Genomic DNA, 23,778 nt, shown 5'->3' on the forward strand with positions numbered 1-23,778 from the left:
TCGAGCCCGAGAAGAAGCAAAAGACAAAGGCTTCAAACAATGGAAAATCCAAGGATGTTTGCCATTACTGCAAGAAGCCGGGTCATTGGAAGCGCAACTGCAAGGAATATCTTGAGCAGTTGGGAACTGCAAAGGGTATGTTCTATATTGAAATAAACATGTCACTTAATACAACTTCTTGGGTATTGGATACCGGATGTGGATCTCACATTTGCAATGATTTGCAGGTGATGACAAGAAGTCGCAGGCTTAGAATGGGTGAGACCAAGCTGAGGCTCGGGAATGGTTCCAGAGTTGAAGCTACGGCCATTGGAGATGTTTGTTTGACTTTGCAGAACGGTATTAAATTATTGTTAAGAGATATTTTATTTGTGCCAGATTTAATTAAAAACATTATTTCTATTTCTATGCTTGATAGAGATGGTTATTCTTGCAATTTTGTGAATGGGATTTGCAATATTTACAAGAATGAATGTTTAATTGGAAATGGACAACTTGAAAACGATCTATACAACTTAAAACTAAAAGACGTTCCAGTGAATTATGTTGATAAACCGGCGACAACAAACAAAAGGAAAATCGATAGTCAAAACCCGGCAAACCTTTGGCATGCTAGGCTAGGTCATATTTCCTCAAGGAGGATGAACAAGCTAGTGGGAGAGGGCATGTTTGATATGTCTGATATTAATTCTCTACCTACTTGTGAATCCTGCCTAAAAGGAAAAATGACTAAATCTCCTTTTAAGGGGAAACCTGAGCGTAGTCAGAATCTGTTGGATTTGATCCATATAGATGTTTGTGGTCCATTTAGAGTAGGGACTCAACATGGCCACACCTACTTCATTACCTTTACTGATGATTATTCAAGGTATGGGTATTTATATTTAATGAAATATAAGTCTGAAGCATTTGAAAAGTTCAAAGAATTCAGGGCTGAAGTAGAAAACAAGCTAGGTAAAAGTATTAAAGCACTTCGATCGGATCGAGGTGGAGAATACTTGAGTACCGAGTTTTTTGACTATCTGAAAGAGAATGGGATTCTCTCTCAGTGGACTCCTCCTATGACACCACAGCTTAATGGTGTATCGGAGCGTCGTAATCGAACTTTGTTGGACATGGTTCGATCTATGATGAGCTTCACTGAGCTTCCACCTTCGTTTTGGGGCTATGCGCTTGAAACGGCGGTATTGTTGTTGAACAACGTCCACACTAAAGCAGTGGACAAAACACCATACGAGTTATGGAATGGCAAAGCTCCTAAGTATTCGTACTTGAGGATTTGGGGATGTCCTGCTTACGTGAAGCGGACAGTGGGAGATAAGTTGGATAGTCGATCCAGCTTATGTTATTTTGTAGGGTATCCGAAGAATTCAATCGGATATTATTTCTATTATCCTGCTGAAACAAAGGTGTTTGTTTCTAGGAATGCCACCTTCTTGGAGAAGGAGTTCTTATTGGATAAGAAAGGCGAGATGATGGAACTCGAAGAAGTTCGAGAAGAACCCGAAATACAAAATAACGATCCTACACCTCAGGAACCATTGCTGGACACGCCTGCACCTAGAAGATCCAAAAGGACTTCTAGACCTCCAGTTCGATATGGTCTTCTTCTTGAAGGGGATCAAGATGAACCCGACATTGGATGTGATCCAAGAAACTTCAAGGAAGCAATTTCTGATGCGGATTCGAATTTATGGCTTGAAGCTATGCAGTCAGAATTGGATTCGATGCATACAAACCAAGTTTGGTCTTTAGTAGATCCTCCCGATGGAATTGTTCCAATAGGGTGTAAATGGATCTACAAGAGAAAGCTTGGGCCTGATGGTAAGGTATTGACCTACAAGGCGCGATTGGTGGCGAAAGGTTACACTCAAAGACAAGGAGTTGACTATGATGAAACCTTTTCACCAGTTGCAATGTTCAAGTCCATAAGAATCCTTATTGCCATAGCTGCATGGTATGACTATGAGATATGACAAATGGATGTGAAGACTGCCTTTCTTAATGGAGACATTAAGGAAGAAATCTATATGAAGCAGCCAGAGGGGTTCACATCCATGGGAAGCGAGCATAAGGTATGCAAGCTTCAGAGATCAATTTATGGTCTAAAACAAGCATCAAGAAGTTGGAACCAGAAATTTGATGAAACAATAAAAGATTTTGGTTTCATCAAGAACCCGGAGGAACCGTGCGTGTACAAGAAAGTAGTTAAGGATGCTGTGACATTCTTAGTACTTTATGTTGATGACATCCTACTCATTGGGAATGATGTAGGGATGTTGCAGTCAACAAAGATATGGTTATCAGGTAGATTCTCGATGAAGGATTTGGGTGAGGCATCCTACATTCTTGGGATACAGATCTATAGAGATAGATCTAAGAGAATGATAGGACTCACTCAATCAACCTACATCGACACCATATTGAAACGGTTTTCAATGGATGGGTCCAAGAGAGGACATCTACCCATGTGTCATGGAGTTTCTTTATCCAAGTCTATGTGTCCCAAGACTGATGCAGAGATAGAGAATATGACACATGTACCATATGCGTCAGCTATAGGTAGTATCATGTATGGGATGATATCTACCAGACCGGATGTAGCATTTGCTCTGAGTGTCACGAGCAGATATCAGGCTAATCCTGGTCAAATGCATTGGAAAGCCGTGAAGGACATTCTTAAGTACTTGCGAAGGACTAAGAATATGTTCATGGTATATAGAGGACGAGATCTGAAATTGGAAGGCTATACCGACTCTAGCTTCCAAAGTGACGTGGATGACTCGAAGTCAACCTCTGGATTTGTGTTCATGCTCAATGGCGGTGCTGTCTCTTGGAAGAGTTCCAAGCAGGACACCACAGCGGATTCCACCACTGAGGCTGAATACATTGCAGCATCAGCTACTGCTAAAGAGGCCGTTTGGATGAGGAAGTTCGTCCAAGAGTTGGGCGTCATTCCTGAATTTGTTGGTCCAGTCCCGGTGTACTGTGACAACACGGGTGCCGTTGCTCAAGCAAAGGAACCAAGGTCTCATCAAAGATCCAAACACGTACTGAGGAAATACCACATCATCCGGGAGATTGTGGAAAGAGGAGACATCACTGTCGAACGAGTGGCCTCTGCAGACAATATCGCTGATCCGCTTACTAAGCCCTTGCCAGGACCATTGTTTGACAAACATCGCGAAGCAATGGGTCTACGTAGTATGACTAGTTGGCTATAGGGCAAGTGGGAGATTGAAAGAGTGGGTGCCCAGTGAGCCAACTTGTGGCTATGGGCTTTGATGACTCTTTGTACAAACGATCTTTTGTTTAATGTAATTTACACTTTTATTAATGGCAATGACTTTATCTTTCTTCATATTGTTATATTATGATATACTATTGTTGTTTTGATAAAGACCTTGAATATACTATAGTGTATGTAAGATGTGGTAGAACATGGGGATGTCTATCATGAAATACATCTTATAGTCACTGTATATTCTAAACTGTTCCTAGTCGATTGAGCCGTCCGATAATAAGGATAAGGATCGCTCGAGTTTGAGACTAGCATTTGCGATGCGGAGTACCACGTTTCATTGGTAGGGAACATGGAGATGTTCGAAGCATGCAAATGGATATTCATAGGATGAATAATCGAACTACCCTATCCGGACTTTCCAAGTGGTTATCACTTATCGAGTGGATAAAGTCCGCGGTTTTGGTTGTACACCATTAGTCCTTACTACTTGAAACATCATGGAGACTCTATATGCTAGTACTGTGCTTTGACTCGTTTACCGACTCTATGGGGGTCATCAGGTGTCGGGATTGGGTACAGTTACAACACATATAGGAGTCGATGCATTGTTGTCAAGGATTCACCACATACTTGCGAGTGTGGATATCCTATGCGATCTGAGGAGATATTAGTGTGACGAATCTCTGGCCAGAGTACTTGATGTGATTTAAGAAATGGTTTCTTAGTAGCACATGCGATGTCACTAATTTGATCTTCAAGATGTATAGCATAGTTATCGAATCTTGAGCGACTCTCGATATACCAATGGTTGTTGATTCGATCGGGATATATGGATGAAGGGACCGTACTGTACGGTAACCAAAATCTACTGGTTCTTGTAGGCACTATCAGTGATACCTAGGGAATCATGGGGCGATGTTGCTAGGCGCTTTACCATGATTCGTTGGGCAAGTCGGAAAGTGTTGTTCCGAGTCACAAGGAGTTGTGAGCCCACGGCTAGCTGTATCCCTGAACCATTGAGGGTCACACAGTGTAATGGAGTTTTAATCCCCGTTAAGATAGTTAAATTTAAAGATTTAAATTTAATGAACAAAGAAGTTGGACTTCTTAAATAAGAGTAAGGGAGTAGGATTTCCTAAAATGACATAGGGATGGACATTTTTGGAAACCACTGAATTCGGATTCAGAAAAATTTATTTTGACTTTAAAATGTGCAGAAATGGTTTCTGTGCACATTGGTGAAATTGGTTCATCAATCGGAGTCACGATGAATCTTATATTAATTTCTGAACGTGCGAGCTTTGCTAGTCGGGCCCTAACTTATGATTAATGGGCCCTAAGGTTTTAGTGGCCTGCATTATAAATAAGTTATTGCAGTACAGAAATTAGACACAACAGCTCATTATTTTTGAGAAGCAAAAATCGAAAACCCTAGCCTCTTAAAGTAGTAATCGGCCGACCCCTCCCATACTCTGCCCGAGAAATTCCGGTCTGTGATTTTGAATCGCAGTCAGGAATAACGAATCAGATTCGTTTAATCTCTTCGCAGAAAAACTTCTGATAGATTTTCTAGTGCAATCTATCAGAGGGATCGAAACCCCATTCGTGGACCTGATTGAAGGAGTTCATCAGTTCCTGGGAGATACAAGAAGCGCAGAGAAATCTGTGTGGTGTCCAATAATCTCGCTTCGAGATTGAAGGTAAAATTTAATTAATTGTTATTTAAATTTTACACACACTTATAATTTAATCGTTGAATGGTTGATACCCACACCATGGAATTGTTCCATGATAAAATTTTTAAACTTCCGCTGCACCGGGTATCCAACAGTGGTATCAGAGCCAGGATGTTCTCGGATTTTACGATTAAAATTTTATCGATTGTACAAAGCCTCGATTTTTCAGAAAAATAAAACGGAAAAGAAAAAAAATATATATATATTTTCGGGTTGCCCGCTGCCCGAAGGCAGCGAGCAGCGCCGCGTGAAGCCCTGCGCGCAGCTTGGCTGCGCGCAGATGGGCTGCACGCAGCAGCCCTGCGCGAGCTAGGGCAAGCGTTGCCCTAGCCCGCGCAGCTGGGCTGCATGGAGCGGCCCAGCGGCTGGGCTGGACGAGTCCAGCCCAGCGACGGGCGGGCAGCCCGGGATTGTCCCGGGCTGCCCAGAAATTTTTTTTTTAAAAAAAAAATTAAATTTTTCGTGAATTATGAATTCTAGCCCAAAATGGTTTTGGGCCCAGTTTTTGGCCCGATTGAAAATTGTTTCAGTTGGTCCACGAGGCAATGGGTCAAAATTGTTTGAGCCCAAAAATTTTTAAGAAAATTAATTTTTGGATAAATTTTGAATTTTGGAAATTTATAAATTTAATCCCATAAATTAAATCTTTAATTATTAATTTTGGTACAATTGATAATAAAATATGATTTTATGTATAAAATTGGATTTTATGGATAAACTAGATAAAATATGATTTTATATATAAAATAAGATTTTATGTATGAAATATGATTTTATCTATTTATATTTATTGTCATTGCATGATATCCAATAAATTAATTTTTGAATTAAATATTATTGGATAAGGATGATCGATTGCCATGACCAATATTATAGGTGTATGTTAGGTTGTTTACATTTGACTTTATTATTGATTGTTGGGTTTTATTAATGGGCCTGGTTTATGGCCCAAATTTGATTTTATCATTTGTAATAAAAGTGGGCCTGGTTTATGGCCCGTTCCCACCCCTACAATGTATCCCTTTATTTGTCATAGTAATTTATTGTAAATTCACTAGAAATAGTGGGAGTTTTTGAAGATGGAGGTGGGACCAGCAAGCAATGATAAAGACTGAAGAAATGTAAATTGGAAGCACAATGTAATAGGATTGCATTGCATACTTGCATATCACCTAGGATTGGACTTAGACTCATGATTGGCAACCACGGGTCGATTAGTAATGGAATCGATCATCCTAAAATATAATATATGATATTATCGTTGTATGCATGTTTAGACTAAATTGTATGAATCCCGCAAGCATACAAATTTTAAATGATGAGACAAATTTTCAAAATTAAAATCTCTCATTTTAAATATGATTTAAAATTGATATCAAGATAAATAAAGGAAATTTAAATATTGTTTAAATGTTCCTACCTTCCATCAACGATCAATGTATGAGATGCTACCCACGGATACGGTCCGGCTCATATTATTGGGGGGCCCGTTCGTCGGAAAGTTGTACATTGGATCGACACATGTTGTAAGTTGGATGGAACTCCCATGGGATTGGCTCATATTATTGGGGATCCACATGGCGACCGTCCATCACAACTTGATATTGATGGGTCATCTTGACATGTCACAATAAACGACGTCATATTATTGGGCCCTTATTGGACATGAGGTAAAAACATGGAGGTTGCTTTGGAAGCAATTGGGCTCTACCTTTTGAAAATTATGGTTGGCTGATATTATTCGGGACTATAGTTTGTCAATTGGACTCCATGTTTCCACTAAAGAAAATGTTTCTCGTTTTCACTAGAGGGCAGTGAAATCGTTAAAATAGTGGGAGTGAGATTCATAAAATAAATTTCGCCTATTTTATGTCTTAGTAAATTAATTAAACAATCACTGATTATTGTCTGTTTCTTTTCAGTATTTCATTAAGATGAATTCGCGCAATCCACTATTCTCTATTCTCGAACAAAATAAACTGACTGGCGCAAACTATACGGAATGGTTCCGTAAGTTGAAGATTGTCTTGACCTCGGAGAAGATGTTCTACGTGTTAGAAAAATCTCCTCCGAAGGAAGCACCAGCTGATATAAGTCCGGAAGAGTTGGCCAAACTTGATAAATGGTGGGACCATGGTATCAAGGCCAAATGTTATATGCAAGCTTCGATGTCTGATGAACTCCAGAGGAGATTTGAGGATACCGTGAATGCTGCTGACATTCACGTACAACTCAAGGAACTTTTTGGGGCTCAATCGAGAGCTGAAAGGTTCGCTACTGTAAAAGAGTTAATGACGTGTCGCATGCGTGAAGGGACTTCGGTCCGTGATCATGGGGTACGTGTGATTTGGCTCATTCAGAAGTTGGTAACGCTTGATTTGGTATTGGAGCATGAACTCAATGTGGACTTATTACTTCTCTCTCTTCCTTCATCGTTTGACGGTTTTGTGGTGAATTTCAATATGAACAAGATAGAGGCCTCCCTTGAAGAGATGGTCAATATGCTTGTAACTTATGAAGCCACTTTAAAGAAGGATAAAACGGTTCTCTTGGTGGGCTCCTCTTCTTCTGCTAAGAAGGGGCCAAGTACAAAGGTTAAGAAACGTTCTGCCCCATCCAAGAAAACCGGACCCGAGAAGAAGAACAAGACAAAGGCTTCAAACATGGAAAAGTCCAAGGATGTTTGCCATCACTGCAAGAAACCCGGTCATTGGAAACGTAACTGCAAGGAATATCTAGAGCAGTTGCGAACTGCGAAGGGTATGTTTTATATTGAAATAAATGTTTCACTTAATACTACTTCTTGGGTATTGGATACTGGATGTGGATCTCACATTTGCAATGATTTGCAGGTGATGACAAGAAGTCGCAAGCTTAGAATGGGTGAGACCCAGCTGAGGCTCGGAAATGGTTCTAGAGTTGAAGCCAAAGCTGTGGGAGATGTTTATTTAATTTTGCAGAACGATTTTAAGTTACTTTTGAGAGATGTTTTATTTGTTCCAGACTTGATTAAAAACATTATTTCTGTTTCTATGCTTGATAGAGATGGTTTTTCTTGCAATTTTGTGAATGGGATTTGCAATATTTACAAGAATGAATGTTTGATTGGAAATGGACAACTTGAAAATGATCTATATAACTTAAAATTAAAAGACGTTCCAATAAATTATGTTGATAAACCGGTAACAACGAACAAAAGGAAAATCGATAGTCAAAACCCGGCAAACCTTTGGCATGCTAGGCTAGGTCATATTTCATCAAGGAGGATGAACAAGCTAGTGGGAGAGGGCATGTTTGATATGTCTGATATTAACTCTCTACCTACTTGTGAGTCCTGCCTGAAAGGAAAAATGACTAAATCTCATTTCAAAGGAAAACCTGAGCATAGTCAAAATCTATTGGATTTGATCCATACGGATGTTTGCGGACCATTTAGTATTGGTACAAAATTTGGTCACACCTACTTCATTACCTTTACTGATGATTATTCTAGGTATGGGTACTTATATTTGATGAAATATAAGTCTGAATCATTTGAAAAGTTCAAAGAATTCAAGGCTGAAGTAGAAAACAAACTAGGTAAGAGGATTAAAGCACTTCGATCAGATCGAGGTGGAGAATACTTGAGTACCGAGTTTTTGAGCTATCTAAAAGAGAATGGGATTCTCTCTCAGTGGACTCCTCCTATGACACCTCAGCTTAATGGTGTTTCGGAGCGTCGCAATCGAACTTTGTTGGACATGGTTCGATCCATGATGAGCTTCACTGAGCTCCCACCTTTTTTTTGGGGCTATGCTCTTGAAACGGCGGTATTGTTGTTGAACAACGTTCACACTAAAGCAGTGAACAAAACACCATACGAGTTATGGAATGGCAAAGCTCCTAAGTATTCGTACTTGAGGATTTGGGGGTGTCCTGCTTACGTGAAGCAGACAGTGGGAGATAAGTTGGATAGTCGATCCACCTTATGTTATTTTGTAGGGTATCCGAAGAATTCAATCGGATATTATTTCTATCATCCTACTGAAACAAAAGTGTTTGTTTCAAGGAATGCCACCTTCTTGGAGAAGGAGTTCTTATTGGATAAGAAAGACAAGATGATGGAACTCGAAGAAATTCGAGAAGAACCCAAGATACAAAATAATGATCCTACACCTCAGGAACCATTGATTGACACGCCTATTACTAGAAGATCCGAGAGGACTTCTAGGCCTCCTATTAGATATGGTTTTCTTCTTGAAGGGGATCAAAGTGAACCCGACATTGGATGTGATCCAAGAAACTTCAAGGAAGCAATCTCTGATGCAGATTCGAATTTATGGCTTGAAGCTATGCAGTCGGAAATAGATTCGATGCATACAAACCAAGTTTGTACTTTTGTAGATCCTCCCGATGGAATTGTTCCAATAGGGTGTAAATGGATCTATAAGAGAAAAATTGGGCCTGATTGAAAGGTACTGACCTACAAGGCACGATTGGTGGCAAAAGGTTATTCTCAAAGACAAGGAGTTGACTATGATGAAACTTTTTCACCAGTCGCAATGTTCAAGTCCATAAGAATTCTTATTGCCATAGCAGCATGGTATGACTATGAGATATGGCAAATGGATGTGAAGACTGCATTTCTTAATGGAAACATTAAGGAAGAAATCTATATGATGCAGCCCGAGGGATTCACATCCTTGGGAAGCGAGCATAAGGTATGCAAGCTTCAGAGATTGATCTATGGTCTCAAACAAGCATCAAGAAGTTGGAACCAGAAATTTGATGAAACAATAAAGGATTTTGGTTTCATCAAGAACCCGGAGGAACCGTGCGTGTACAAGAAAGTAGTTAAGGATGCTGTGACATTCTTAGTACTTTATGTTGATGACATCTTACTCATTGGGAATGATGTAGGGATGTTGCAGTCAACAAAGATATGGTTATCATGTAGATTCTCGATGAAGGATTTGGGTGAGGCGTCCTATATTCTAGGGATACAGATCTATAGAGATAGATCTAAGAGAATGATAGGACTTACTCAAGCTACCTACATCGACACTATATTGAAAAGGTTTTCAATGGATGAGTCCAAGAGAGGACATCTACCTATGTATCATGGAGTCTCTCTATCCAAGTCTATGTGTCCCAAGACTGACGAAGAGATAGAGAAAATGACACACATACCATATGCGTCAGCCATAGGGAGTATCATGTATGGGATGATATCCACCAGACCGGATGTGGCATTTGCTCTGAGTATCACGAGCAGATATCAAGCCAATCCCGGTCAAATGCATTGGAAAGCCGTGAAGGATATTCTTAAGTACTTGAGAAGAACTAAGAATGCATTCATGGTTTATGGAGGAAGAGAACTGAAATTGGAAGGCTATACCGACTCTAGCTTCCAAAGTGACGTGGATGACTCGAAGTCAACCTCTGGATTTGTGTTCATGCTCAATGGCGGTGCTGTCTCTTGGAAGAGTTCCAAGCAGGACACCACAGCGGATTCCACCACTGAGGCAGAATACATTGCGGCATCAGCTGCTGCTAAAGAGGCCGTTTGGATGAGGAATTTCGTCCAAGAGTTGGGCGTTATTCCTGAAGCTGTTGGTCCAGTCCCGGTGTACTGTGACAACATGGGTGTCGTTGCTCAGGCAAAGGAACCAAGGTCTCATCAAAGATCCAAACACGTACTGAAGAAATATCACATCATCCGGGAGATCGTGGAAAGAGGAGACATCACTGTCGAGAGAGTGGCCTCTGCAGACAATATCGCTGATCCACTTACTAAGCCCTTGCCAGGACCATTATTTGACAAACATCGAGAAGCAATGGGACTACGTAATATGACTAGTTGGCTTTAGGGCAAGTGGGAGATTGAAAGAGTGGGTGCCCGGTGAGCCAACTTGTGGCTAAGGGATTTTATGACTCTATGTATAAACAATCTTTTGTTTAATATAATTTACACTTTTATAATGGCATTTACTTTATCTTTTATCATATTATTATGTTGTGACATACTATAAGATGTTTAGATGAAGACCTTGAATATACTATAGTGTATGTAAGATGTGGTGGCACATGGGGATGGCTATCATGAAACACATCTTATAGTCACTGTATATTCTAAACAGTTCCTAGTCTATTGAGCCATCCGTTAATAAGGATAAGGATCGCTCGAGATTGAGACTAGCATTTGCGATGACGAGTACCACGTTTCATTGGTATGGAACATAGAGATGTTCAAAGCATGCAAATGGATATTCATACGATGAATGATCGAACTACCCTATCCGGACTTTCCAAGTGGTTATCACTTATCGAGTGGATAAAGTCCGCGGTTTTGGTTGTACACCATTAGTCCTTACTACTTGAAACATCATTGAGACTCTATATGCTAGTACTGTACATTGACTCGTTTACCGACTCTATTGGGGTCATCAGGTGTCGGGATTGGGTATAGTTATGACACATATAGGAGTCGATGCTTTGTTGTCAAGGATTCACCACATACTTGCGAGTGTGGATATCCTATGCAATCTGAGGAGATATTAGTGTGACGAATCTCTGGCCAGAGTACATGATGTGTTTTAAGAAATGGTTTCTTAGTAGCACATGCGATGTCACTATTTGATCTTCAAGATGCATTGCATAGTTATCGAATCTCGAACGACTCTCGATTTACCAATGGTTGTTGATTCGATCGGGATATTTGGATGAAGGGACCGTACTGTACGCTAAGCAAAATCTATTGGTTCTTGCAGGCACTATCAGTGATACCTAGGGAATCATGGGGCGATGTTGCTAGACGCTCTTACCATGATTCGATGGGCAAGTCGGAAATTGTTGTTCCGAGTCACAAGGAGTTGTGAGCCCACGGCTAGCTGTATCCCTGAACCATTGAGGGTCACACAAGTAATGAATTTTTAATCCCCGTTGAGATAATTAAATTTAAAGAGTTAAATTTAGTGAATAAAGAAGTGGGACTTCTTATTTAAGAGTAGAGGGAGTAAGATTTCCTAAAATGACATAGTGATGGACATTTTTGGAAACCACTGAATTCGGATTCAGAAAATTTATCTTGACTTTAAAAGATGCAGAAATGGTTTCTGTGCACATTGGTGAAATTGGTTTATCAATCTGAGTCACGATGAATTTTATATTAATTTCTGAACATGCGGGCTTTGCTTGTCAGGCTTGAACTTAGGACTAATGGGCCCTAAGCTGTTAGCAGCCCACATTATAAATACGTTATTGCAGTACAGAAATTACACGCAACTTACACTCAGATTTTCAAAAACCCTAGCCTCCAGTCTAGGAATTTCGGCCGCCCCCCCTCTCTCTGTCTTAGAGAATTTTCAGTCTGCGAATTTCGAATTTGCAGTCTGAATTAGCAGATCATATCTGTTCTATCTCTTCGTAGAAACTTCTGATAGACTTTCTAGTGCAGTCTATCAGAGGGATTAAACTTCTGTTCGTGGACCTGATTGAAGAATTGTTCGTTCATCAGTTCCTGGGATATACAAAAAGAGCAGTTTAATCTGTTGGTGTCCATAATCTCGTTTCGAGATTTTAAGGTAAAATTTATATTGTTTAAATTTTATATTATCAATTTTAATCGTAGGAATTTGATACCCATATGGAATCGTTCCATATAATAAAATTTTAAAACTTTCGCTGCACCGGGTATCACTTTCTTTTTCGATCCGGAGAACGACCGTGTTCCAACAACTGGAGCATCGCATTCCTTTATTTCTAGTCTCTTCGTTAAGAGACATAGATTATCATATGTATCATTAGATATGGATTTAGTTGTATCTACTCCGCTGGAGCAGGAGGTAGTAACTAAGCGTCTAGTGATGGGTTGCCTTCTAGAGTTTGAGGGTCATGTGTTATCAGCTAATTTGATGATTTTAGCGATGACAGATTTTGACTATATTTTGGGAATAGATATGCTAACGTTATATCACGCTACTGTGGATTGTTATCAGCGTCTGGTACAGTTTCATTCGGATATGGGTGATAGCTGGTACTTTTATGGTGAGGGTGCGCGACCTCCAATGCCACTTGTATCGACTCTGAAGGCATATCATGTCTTAGATTCAGGTGGGGAGGGCTACCTCATCTATGCAGTTGATATGTCCACGAGTAGTCCGGGTATCGATCAGTTATCGGTTGTCAGCGAGTTTCCTGATGTATTCCCTGATGAGATTCCTGGTTTTCCTCCAGTTCGAGAGGTTGAATTTGGTATTGATCTAGTACTGTAACTATGCCTATATCCCAAGCACCTTATCGTCTGGCACCATCAGAGATGAGGGAATTGAAACAACAATTGCAGGATCGGCTTGATAAGTGATATATGCGTTCGAGTGTTTCTCCGTGTGTAGTGACCCTGCATGGAATCACCTACTAACTGGCAACTAATAGCATGCATTAAACTTAATACAGCAAAATACTTAACAGAGTAAAAACGTGCGGAAACATAATCCATAATTTACATATCAGCTTAGTAATATAATCCAGGCTTAAATCTGTAGTGATACAACCATATCGAAATTCTTAAAAGTAAACATTATACAGCTAATAAATCGTGCTGTATAAAAACTTTCAAAGCTCCTGCTCCCTAGTCCTGCCTTGAACTACCAGCTCCGTCCATCCTGCGACCTGCCCCATGGAATAGGGTGTCCAAGATAACAACTAGGACGTGAGCGCTACGCCCAGTACATAGACATGAGTAAACATATGTATATAATGCATGCAATATGATGACTGGTACAGGGTCATCTGAAAAGTCATGCTCAGAACCGGCGCCATATGAGTGCTGCCACCGCACGGATCAACCTCAGGGTGCAACCACACTCGTCTAGTACACCAGAGTAGACAGACATAAATGCCCCCGCCATCGCGGTACCCTCAGTGACAGACTATCGAGTATAGAGCTGAGCGGCTCTATAATTAGGTATAACAAGAAATAGGCTCAACGTGTATATGCACATGACATATGAGTATAGAAAATGGTAAATCATACATCATTCCATATAATAATGCCAAATAAATGCAACATATAAACATGTATACTCGCTGGCAATCTCAGTCAATGTATACGTACCTCTAGGCTAGTTCAAGTATAATAGATCCTAGGTTCCAAGCCTATATTCAAAAGTTCACCGTATCACTACATAAATTCTATAAGCCTTAACTAAGCTAATAAGTACTCCCAAAACTTAAATAGATTCCCGGACCATACCTTCGTCCGTAGTTAGCCCTTTGGAGTTGCTAGTCCCGGATGACTATAACCACACCTTGGTTATTCCAGAACCTCTATTATAACCGATAGGGCCCTCAAGTGTATATCTCACACTATATAACTGAAGAAGGAAACTCGGGAATTCGTAATTGAAAATGAACTCTGAACGGCCCTTTTTATAGCCAAATTTCTCGGCCAGGATCGAAACTTCCGATTTCGGGATCGGAGCTTCCGATCCAGCTCATTGCGTGCATGTCTGCCACGCCAGGATCGGAACTTCCGATCTACGATCGGAGCTTCCGATCTGCTCTATGACCGACACTTGTCAAAACTCGCGACTGAGTCATCAATCATTTTTGACAGCTGGGGATCGGAACTTCCGTTCCAGGATCGGAGCTTCCGTTCCGATCGGAGCTTACTATCCGGGATCGGAGCTTACTATCCGGGATCGGAGCTTACTATCCGGGATCGGAACTTACTATCCGGCCCAAAATGAAAAAGCCCAAATTTTACTTTTGAAGTCCAATAACACTCCGAAATTGGTTAAATACCAACCCTTAATCATGTTTAACATATTATTATCTTAAAATGGTATCTGGGTTACTACACCGTGGGGAGCACCTGTGTTGTTTGTCAAGAAGAAGGATGTATCAATGCGATTATGTATTGATTACAGGCAGTTTAATCGTGTCACCATCAAGAATAAGTATCCTTTGCCATGCATTGATGATCTGTTTGATCAACTACTGGGTACTTCTGTTTACTCTAAGATAGATCTGAGATCTGGATACCACCATATGCGGATACGAGACTCAGATATTTCTACGACTGCTTTTAGGACCAGATACGGGCATTATGAATTTCTGGTAATGACATTCGGTTTGACGAATGCACCGGCAGTCTTTATGAATCTGATGAATCAAGTATTTCGAGAATATCTGGATAGATTTTTCATCGTCTTCATTGATGATATTCTTGTCTACTCTCATGACAAGAATGATCATGCACAACATTTGAGAATTGTTTTGCAGACGTTACGAGATAAGCAGTTGTATGCGAAATTGAGCAAGTGTGAAGGCTTGATCGGGTAGTGTTTCTCGATCATGTGATTTCTAGTGAAGGAATATTTGTTGATCCTAGTAAGATAGAGGCAGTGATGAACTGGTCTCGTCCGACGATGGTTGCTGAGATTCAAAGTTTCTTGGGTCTAGCGGGTCATTACCGTCGGTTCATCGAGAATTTTGCACAGTTCGCCAGGCCTTTGACTCAGCTTACTCGGAAAGATGTTGCCTTCATTTGGTCCTCGGATTGTGCGGAGTCATTTCACGAGCTGCGTAGACGTCTTACTACTGCACCTGTGCTAGCTCTACCTTCTGGATCGGGAGGTTATGTTGTCTACACTGATGCCTCTGGTCAGGGGTTAGGATGTGTTCTGATACAGCATGGACATGTTATTGCATATGCTTCTCGATAATTGAAGACGCACGAGGTGAATTATCCAGTGCATGATCTTGAGCTAGCCGCCATTGTATTTGCGCTCAAGATTTGGAGACATTATCTTTATGGAGAGAAATTTGAGATATTCACGGATCACAAGAGTCTGAAATATTTATTCACTCAGGCGGAGTTGAATATGCGACAGAGACGCTGGATGGATCTTTTGAAGGATTATGATTGTGAAATCAAATATCATCCAGGTTCTGCTAATCTTACTGCTGATGCCTTGAGTCAGCAGATGACACTTTCTGCACTTCAGACTAGTGAAATATCTCATATGGTTCAAGGGTGTTGTTCACTGAGTTTTACACTCGGGCACAAGAAAGGAAGAAATGGGATTCGTTTGTATACTATATTATCTGAGCCGGCATTGTATTCTCGGATTAGAGAAGCTGATGTTAAGACTCAACGTTTGGCACGTTTAGCCAATGGAGTTAATACATTTGGATTCCATTATCAGGCAGACGGTTTATTGTGTTTATCGAATAGAGTGGTTGTACCTGATGTTGAGGAGCTCAGGAATGATATTCTTTCTCAAGCTCACAGGAGTCGATTATCAGTTCATCCTAGAAGTATGAAAATGTATAAGGACTTGCGAACTAGATTCTGGTGGAAAGGGATGAAGCGTAGTGTATATCAATTTGTTTCTCGATGTTTGGTTTGTCAACAGGTCAAGGCTGAACATCGACAACTAGGTGGATTACTGCAGAATCTTGAGATTCCCGAATGGAAGTGGGAGCACGTGACTATGAATTTTGTTACCCACTTGCCTATGACTTTACGTCAGTGTGATTCTATCTGGGTTGTCGTTGACCATTTGATGAAATCAACACATTTCATTCCTTACAACTGGGAGTATTCTTATGATCGCATGACACGCTTATATATCCAGGAGATAGTGCGATTACATGGGATTCCAATGAGCATAGTTAGTGATAGAGACCCGCGATTTACCTCACGTTTTTGGGGTAGTTTTCTGCAGGCGTTGGGTACCACTCTGAGTTTAAGTACTGGATATCATCCGGAGACTGACGGACAGTCAGAACGGACGATTCGTACGTTGGAGGATATGCTACGTTCTTCTGTCATGAACTTTGGTTTATCTTGGAAGGATCAGTTATCTTTGATCGAATTTGCCTACAATAACAGTTATCATAGTAGTATTGATTGACACCTTTCGAGGCATTGTATGGTCGACGGTGTCGTACTCCGTTATTCTGGGATGAGATAGGAGAACGACAATTCGAGGGTCTTGAGTTTGTGCAGCAGATTGTAGACAAGGTAGATTTGATCAAGCGAAGGATCAAAGCTGCTCAAGATCGGCAAGCTAGTTATGCTAATATTCATCGCAGACCACTTCAGTTCGAGCCTGGTGAATATGTGGTTTTGCGAGTATCACCTTTCGGGAAGATGCTGAGATTCGGTGTGAAAGGCAAGTTCTCACCTCGTTTCATTGGGCCTTTCCAGATACTGGAGAAGATTGGAGATGTTACTTATCGTTTGGAGTTACCGCCATATCTTTCCAGTATACATGATGTTTTCTATGTGTCGTTACTTCGACAGTACATAGCTATCTCATATTATCCAGCCTACTGATGTTCAGCTAGAGCCAGATCTTGTAAGAGTGGGTGCCCAGTGAGCCAACTGTGTGGCTATGGGCTTTGTTGACTCTTTGTATAAACAATCTTTTGTTTAATATTATTTACACTTTTATGGCAATGACTTTATATTACTTCATATTGTTATATTGTGATATACTATTGTTGTTTTGATAAAGACCTTGAATATACTATAGTGTATGTAAGATGTGGTAGAACATGGAGATGTCTATCATGAAATACATCTTATAGTCACTGTATATTCTAAAACCGTTCCTAGTCGATTGAGCCGTCCGATAATAAGGATAAGGATCGCTCGAGTTTGAGACTAGCATTTGCGATGCGGAGTACCACGTTTCATTGGTAGGGAACATGGAGATGTTCGAAGCATGCAAATGGATATTCATAGGATGAATAGTCGAACTACCCTATCCGGACTTTCCAAGTGGTTATCACTTATCGAGTGGATAAAGTCCGCGGTTTTGGTTGTACACCATTAGTCCTTACGACTTGAAACATCATGGAGACTCTATATGCTAGTACTGTGCTTTGACTCGTTTACCGACTCTGAGGGGGTCATCAGGTGTCGAGATTGGGTACAGTTACGACACATATAGGAGTCAATGCATTGTTGTCAAGGATTCACCACATACTTGCGAGTGTGGATATCCTATGCGATCTGAGGAGATATTAGTGTGACAAATCTCTGGCCAGAGTACTTGATGTGATTTAAGAAATGGTTTCTTAGTAGCACATGCGATGTCACTAATTTGATCTTCAAGATGTATTGCATAGTTATCGAATCTTGAGCGACTCTCGATATACCAATGGTTGTTGATTCGATCGGGATATATGGATGAAGGGACCGTACTGTACGTTAACCAAAATCTACTGGTTCTTGTAGGCACTATCAGTGATACCTAGGGAATCATGGGGCGATGTTGCTAGGCGCTTTACCATGATTCGTTGGGCAAGTCGGAAAGTGTTGTTCCGAGTCACAAGGAGTTGTGAGCCCACGGCTAGCTGTATCCCTGAACCATTGAGGGTCACACAGTGTAATGGAGTTTTAATCCCCGTTGAGATAGTTAAATTTAAAGAGTTAAATTTAATGAACTAAGGAGTTGGACTTCTTAAATAAGAGTAAGGGAGTAGGATTTCCTAAAATGACATAGGGATGGACATTTTTGGAAACCACTGAATTCGGATTCAGGAAAATTTATTTTGACTTTAAAACGTGCAGAAATGGTTTCTGTGCACGTTGGTGAAATCGTTTCATCAATAGGAGTCACGATGAATTTTATATTAATTTCTGAACGAGCGGGCTTTGCTTGTCGGGCCCCAGCTTATGACTAATGGGCCCTAAGGTGTTAGTGGCCTGCATTATAAATAAGTTATTTCAGTACAGAAATTAAACACAACAGGTCATAATTTTTTGAGACAGGATTTTCGAAACCCTAGCCCCTCTCAAAAACGTTTTCGGCCGCCCCTCCCTCCCTCTGCCCGAGAAAATTCCGGTCTGTGATTTTGAATCGCAGTAAGGAATAACGAATCAAATTCGTGTATTCTCTTCGCAGAAAACTTCTGATAGATTTTCTAGTGCAATCTATCAGAGGGATTAAACCTCTGTTCGTGGACCTGATTGAAGGCGTTCATCGGTTCCAGGGAGAGACAACAAGAGCAGAATTGTTCTGTTGGTGTCCATTAATCTCGTTGCGAGATTTGAGGTAGAATTTATTTAATTGTTATCTAAATTTTACACACACAATAATTCAATCGTTGTATGGTTGATACCCACACCATGGAATCGTTCCATGAGAAAAATTTTAAACTTCCGCTGCACCGGGTATCAATCGTAATTGGTCTGGGAACTCGCCAGTTTTCCAACACTGTCGTATGTTGAACGACCACTCCGTATCCTAGACAGGAAGGAGAAAGTTCTTCGGAACAAGACTATACCACTTGTGATGGTACAGTGGCAGTGCCGAGGCGTTGAAGAAGCAACTTGGAAAACCGAGATTCGTATGCGAGCAGAATACCCTGAGTTGTTTGCTTTGTACTTTTGATTACCATGTAATGATGTAATTACAAGTTGTTGTAATAAAACATGGTTTGATGTTTCATATTGTTATCTTGATTTGTCTTTAGATTTTATTTCGCGGACGAAATATCTAAAGGTGTGGAGAATGTAGTAACCCAAATTCCACTTTAAGATAATGATATGTTAAAAATGATTAAGGGTTAGTAATTAACCAATTCCGAGGCTTAATCAAACTTCAGACCGAAGAATTGGACTTTCAATATTTGAGCCAGTTTGGACGGTCCGAAGAGGACTTTGGATGGTCCGAACTCAGCAGTCCGGGAGCTCCGATCGTGGTCTTGTTGACTTTGGAGTTAAGGCACGTTCGGACAGTCCGAAGCAGGATCGGACGGCCCCAAAATTCTCCTGTGCCAAGTAGGCAGGATTACTCAGCCATGGTTTTTGACAAGTGTCGGATTTAGGACACTTTCGACGGCCCAAAGTGGTGATCGGACGATCCGAACTCGACGTATCTCACATGCAGGCAGTGAGTTGGATCGGACAATCCGAACTTGACCGGAAATTTTCCTATAAATAGGGGTCTCCGGAGTTCATTTTGAATTATTTATTCCCGAGTTTCCTTCTTCAGTTATATAGTGTGAGATATACACTTGAGGGCCCTATCGGTAATAGTGAGATTCTGGAATAACAAAGAAATTGTTATAGTCATCCAGAGTCAGCGACTTCAAAGGGCTTACTGCGGACGAAGGTATGGTCCAGGAATCTATTTAAGTTTTGGGAGTACTTATTAGCTTAGTTAAGGGTTATAAAACTTGTGTAGTGATACAGAGAACTTTTGAATATAGACTTGGAACCTAGGATCTTATTAGACTCGAACTAGCCTAGAGATACGTACACATTGACTGAGATTGCCAGCGAGTATACCTGTTTATATATTGCATTTATTTGGAATTATTATGTGGAATGATGTATGTTTTACCATTTTCTATATTCATATATCATGTGCACATACACGTTGAGCCTATACCTTGTTATACCTGATTATAGAGCAGCTAAGCTCTATACTCGATAGTCTGTCACTGAGAGTACCGCGACGGCGGGGACATGTATGTCTGACTACTCAGGTGTCTAGACGAGTGTGGTTGCACCCAGAGGTTGATCCGTGCGGTGGCAGCACTCATGTGGTGCCGGTACTGAGCATGACTTTTCAGATGACCCTTTACCAGTCATCATGTTGCATGCATCATATATATATGTTTACTCATGTCTATGTACTGGGCGTTAGTGCTCACGTCCTAGTTGTTATCTTGGACACCCCATTCCATGGGGCAGGTCGCAGGATGGACGGAGCTGGTAGTTTGAGGAAGGACTAGGGAGCAGGAGCCTTCAGGGAATATTTTATACAGCAGGATTCGATATAGCTGTATAATGTTTACTTTATAGTTGTTTCGATATGGTTGTATCACTACTGATTAATAAGCATGAAACTCTTGTACTAAGCTGATATATAATTATGGATTTTGTTTTCGCGTTTTACTCTATTAAGTATTTTGTTGTATTAAGTTTAATGCATGCTATTAGTTGCCAGTTAGTAGGTAATTCCATGCAGGGTCACTACAAAATCTGACATGAGGCAGCGATTTCCGGAGTTATTCGGATGACGTGGGTTCTTCTTACTGTCTTTGGTTCCTTATTTTATCTTATGAGTTGTGATTCTTATTGATTTCGAGGACGAAATATCTTCTTAGAGGGGAAGAATTGTAACGCCCCAATTTTATCTTAATTGAGCTTATTTGAGTTAATCGGAGATTAAAGAGTTCAAGAGCCGACTTGAATTTGATCAGGGTCTATTTTGCAATTTTTGAAAATTTCAGGGGCTAAAACGCAAATAGTGGATTTTATATATTATCTACATATTTTTTACTTGTCTAAGCACTCCATATCCTTTACCTTTTCGTTCCTCCTCCATTGAAGGCGCCCAAACATGACTCCAAGCTTCCAGATTTCAGTCCGAGCTCGATTCGTCCGTTGGAATTTATTTTTGAAGGCAGATTAGCAATCACTGCAGCGAGAGCTGTTGGATTGCGCGGCGTTCAGATCAAACAGGATTGATACCCGGTGCAGCGGAAGTTTAAAATTTTTATTATGTGGAACGATTCCATATTGGGTATCAAATCTTTACGATTAAATTGTGTGTGTAAAAATTTAAATAACTATTATAAAATTTTTACCTTTAATCTCGAATCGAGATTCTGGACACCAACAGATTTCTCTGCTCTTGTTGTATCTCCCTGGAACCGATGGACGAACAGTTCTTCAATCAGGTCCACGAATAGAGATTTAATCCCTCTGATAGATTGCACTAGAAAATCTATCAGAAGTTTTCTACGAAGAGAGTTAACGAATTTGATCCGTTAAACCAGACTGTAATTCAAAATCACAGGCTGGAATTTTTCTCGAGTAGAGAGAGGGAGAGGGGGCGGCCACTTTAAGAAAAATAGCTTAGGGTTTTCGAAAATTTTGTGCCTATTGTGTGTAATTTCTGTACTGCAATAACTTATTTATAATGCAGGCCACTAACAGCTTAGGGCCCATTAGTCATAAGTTCAAGCCCGACAAGCAAAGCCCGCATGTTCAGAAATTAATATAAAATTCATCGTGACTCCGATTGATAAACCGATTTCACCAATGTGCACAGAAACCATTTCTGCACCTTTTAAAGTCAAGATAAATTTTTCTGAATCCGAATTCAGTGATTTCCAAAAATGGCCATCCCTATGTCATTTTAGGAAATCTTACTCCTCTACTCTTAAATAAGAAGTCCAACTTCTTCGTTCATTAAATTTAACTCTTTAAATTTAACTATCTCAACGGGGATTAAAAATCCATTACACTGTGTGACCCTCAATGGTTCAGGGATACAGCTAGCCGTGGGCTCACAACTCCTTGTGACTCGGAACAACAATTTCCGACTTGCCCATCGAATCATGATATGAGCGCCTAGCAACATCGCCCCATGATTCCCTAGGTATCACTGATAGTGCCTACAAGAACCAGTAGATTTTGGTTAGTGTACAGTACGGTCCCTTCATCCATATATCCCGATCGAATCAACAACCATTGGTATATCGAGAGTCGCTCGAGATTCGATAACTATGCAATGCATCTTGAAGATCAAATAGTGACATCGCATGCGCTACTAAGAAACCATTTCTTAAATCACATCATGTACTCTGGCCAGAGATTCGTCACACTAATATCTCCTCAGATCGCATAGGATATCCACACTCGCAAGTATGTGGTGAATCCTTGACAACAAAGCATCGACTCCTATATGTGTTGTAACTGTACCCAATCCCGACACCTGATGACCCCAATAGAGTCGGTAAACGAGTCAAAGCACAGTACTAGCATATAGAGTCTCAATGATGTTTCAAGTAATAAGGACTAATGGTGTACAACCAAAACCGCGGACTTTATCCACTCGATAAGTGATAACCACTTGGTATGTCCGGATAGGGTAGTTCGATCATTCATCATATGAATATCCATTTGCATGCTTCGAACATCTCTATGTTCCTTACCAATGAAACGTGGTACTCCGCATCGCAAATGCTAGTCTCAAACTCGAGCGATCCTTATCCTTATTATCGGACGGCTCAATCGACTAGGAACAGTTTAGAATATACAGTGACTATAAGATGTGTTTCATGATAGACATCTCCATGTTCTACCACATCTTACATACACTATAGTATATTCAAGGTCTTTATCAAAACAACAATAGTATATCACAATATAACAATATGAAGAAAGATAAAGTCATTGCCATTAATAAAAGTGTAAATTATATTAAACAAAAGATTGTTTATACAAAGAGTCATCAAAGCCCTTAGCCACAAGTTGGCTCACTGGGCACCCACTCTTTCAATCTCCCACTTGCCCTATAGCCAACTAGTCATACTACGTAGACCCATTGCTTCGCGATGTTTGTCAAATAATGGTCCTGGCAAGGGCTTAGTAAGTGGATCAGCGATATTGTCTGCAGAGGCCACTCTTTCGACAGTGATGTCTCCTCTTTCCACAATCTCCCGGATGATGTGGTATTTCCTCAGTACGTGTTTGGATCTTTGATGAGACCTTGGTTCCTTTGCCTGAGCAACGGCACCCATGTTGTCACAGTACACCGGGACTGGACCAACAACTTCAGGAATGACGCCCAACTCTTGGATGAAATTCCTCATCCAAACGGCCTCTTTAGCAGCAGCTGATGCTGCAATGTATTCAGCCTCAGTGGTGGAATCCGCTGTGGTGTCCTGCTTGGAACTCTTCCAAGAGACAGCACCGCCATTGAGCATGAACACAAATCCAGAGGTTGACTTCGAGTCATCCACGTCACTTTGGAAGCTAGAGTCGGTATAGCCTTCCAATTT

The sequence above is a fragment of the Henckelia pumila genome, chromosome 4 (genome assembly GCF_033568475.1).
Source record: "Henckelia pumila isolate YLH828 chromosome 4, ASM3356847v2, whole genome shotgun sequence".
Taxonomy (NCBI): Eukaryota; Viridiplantae; Streptophyta; class Magnoliopsida; order Lamiales; family Gesneriaceae; genus Henckelia; species Henckelia pumila.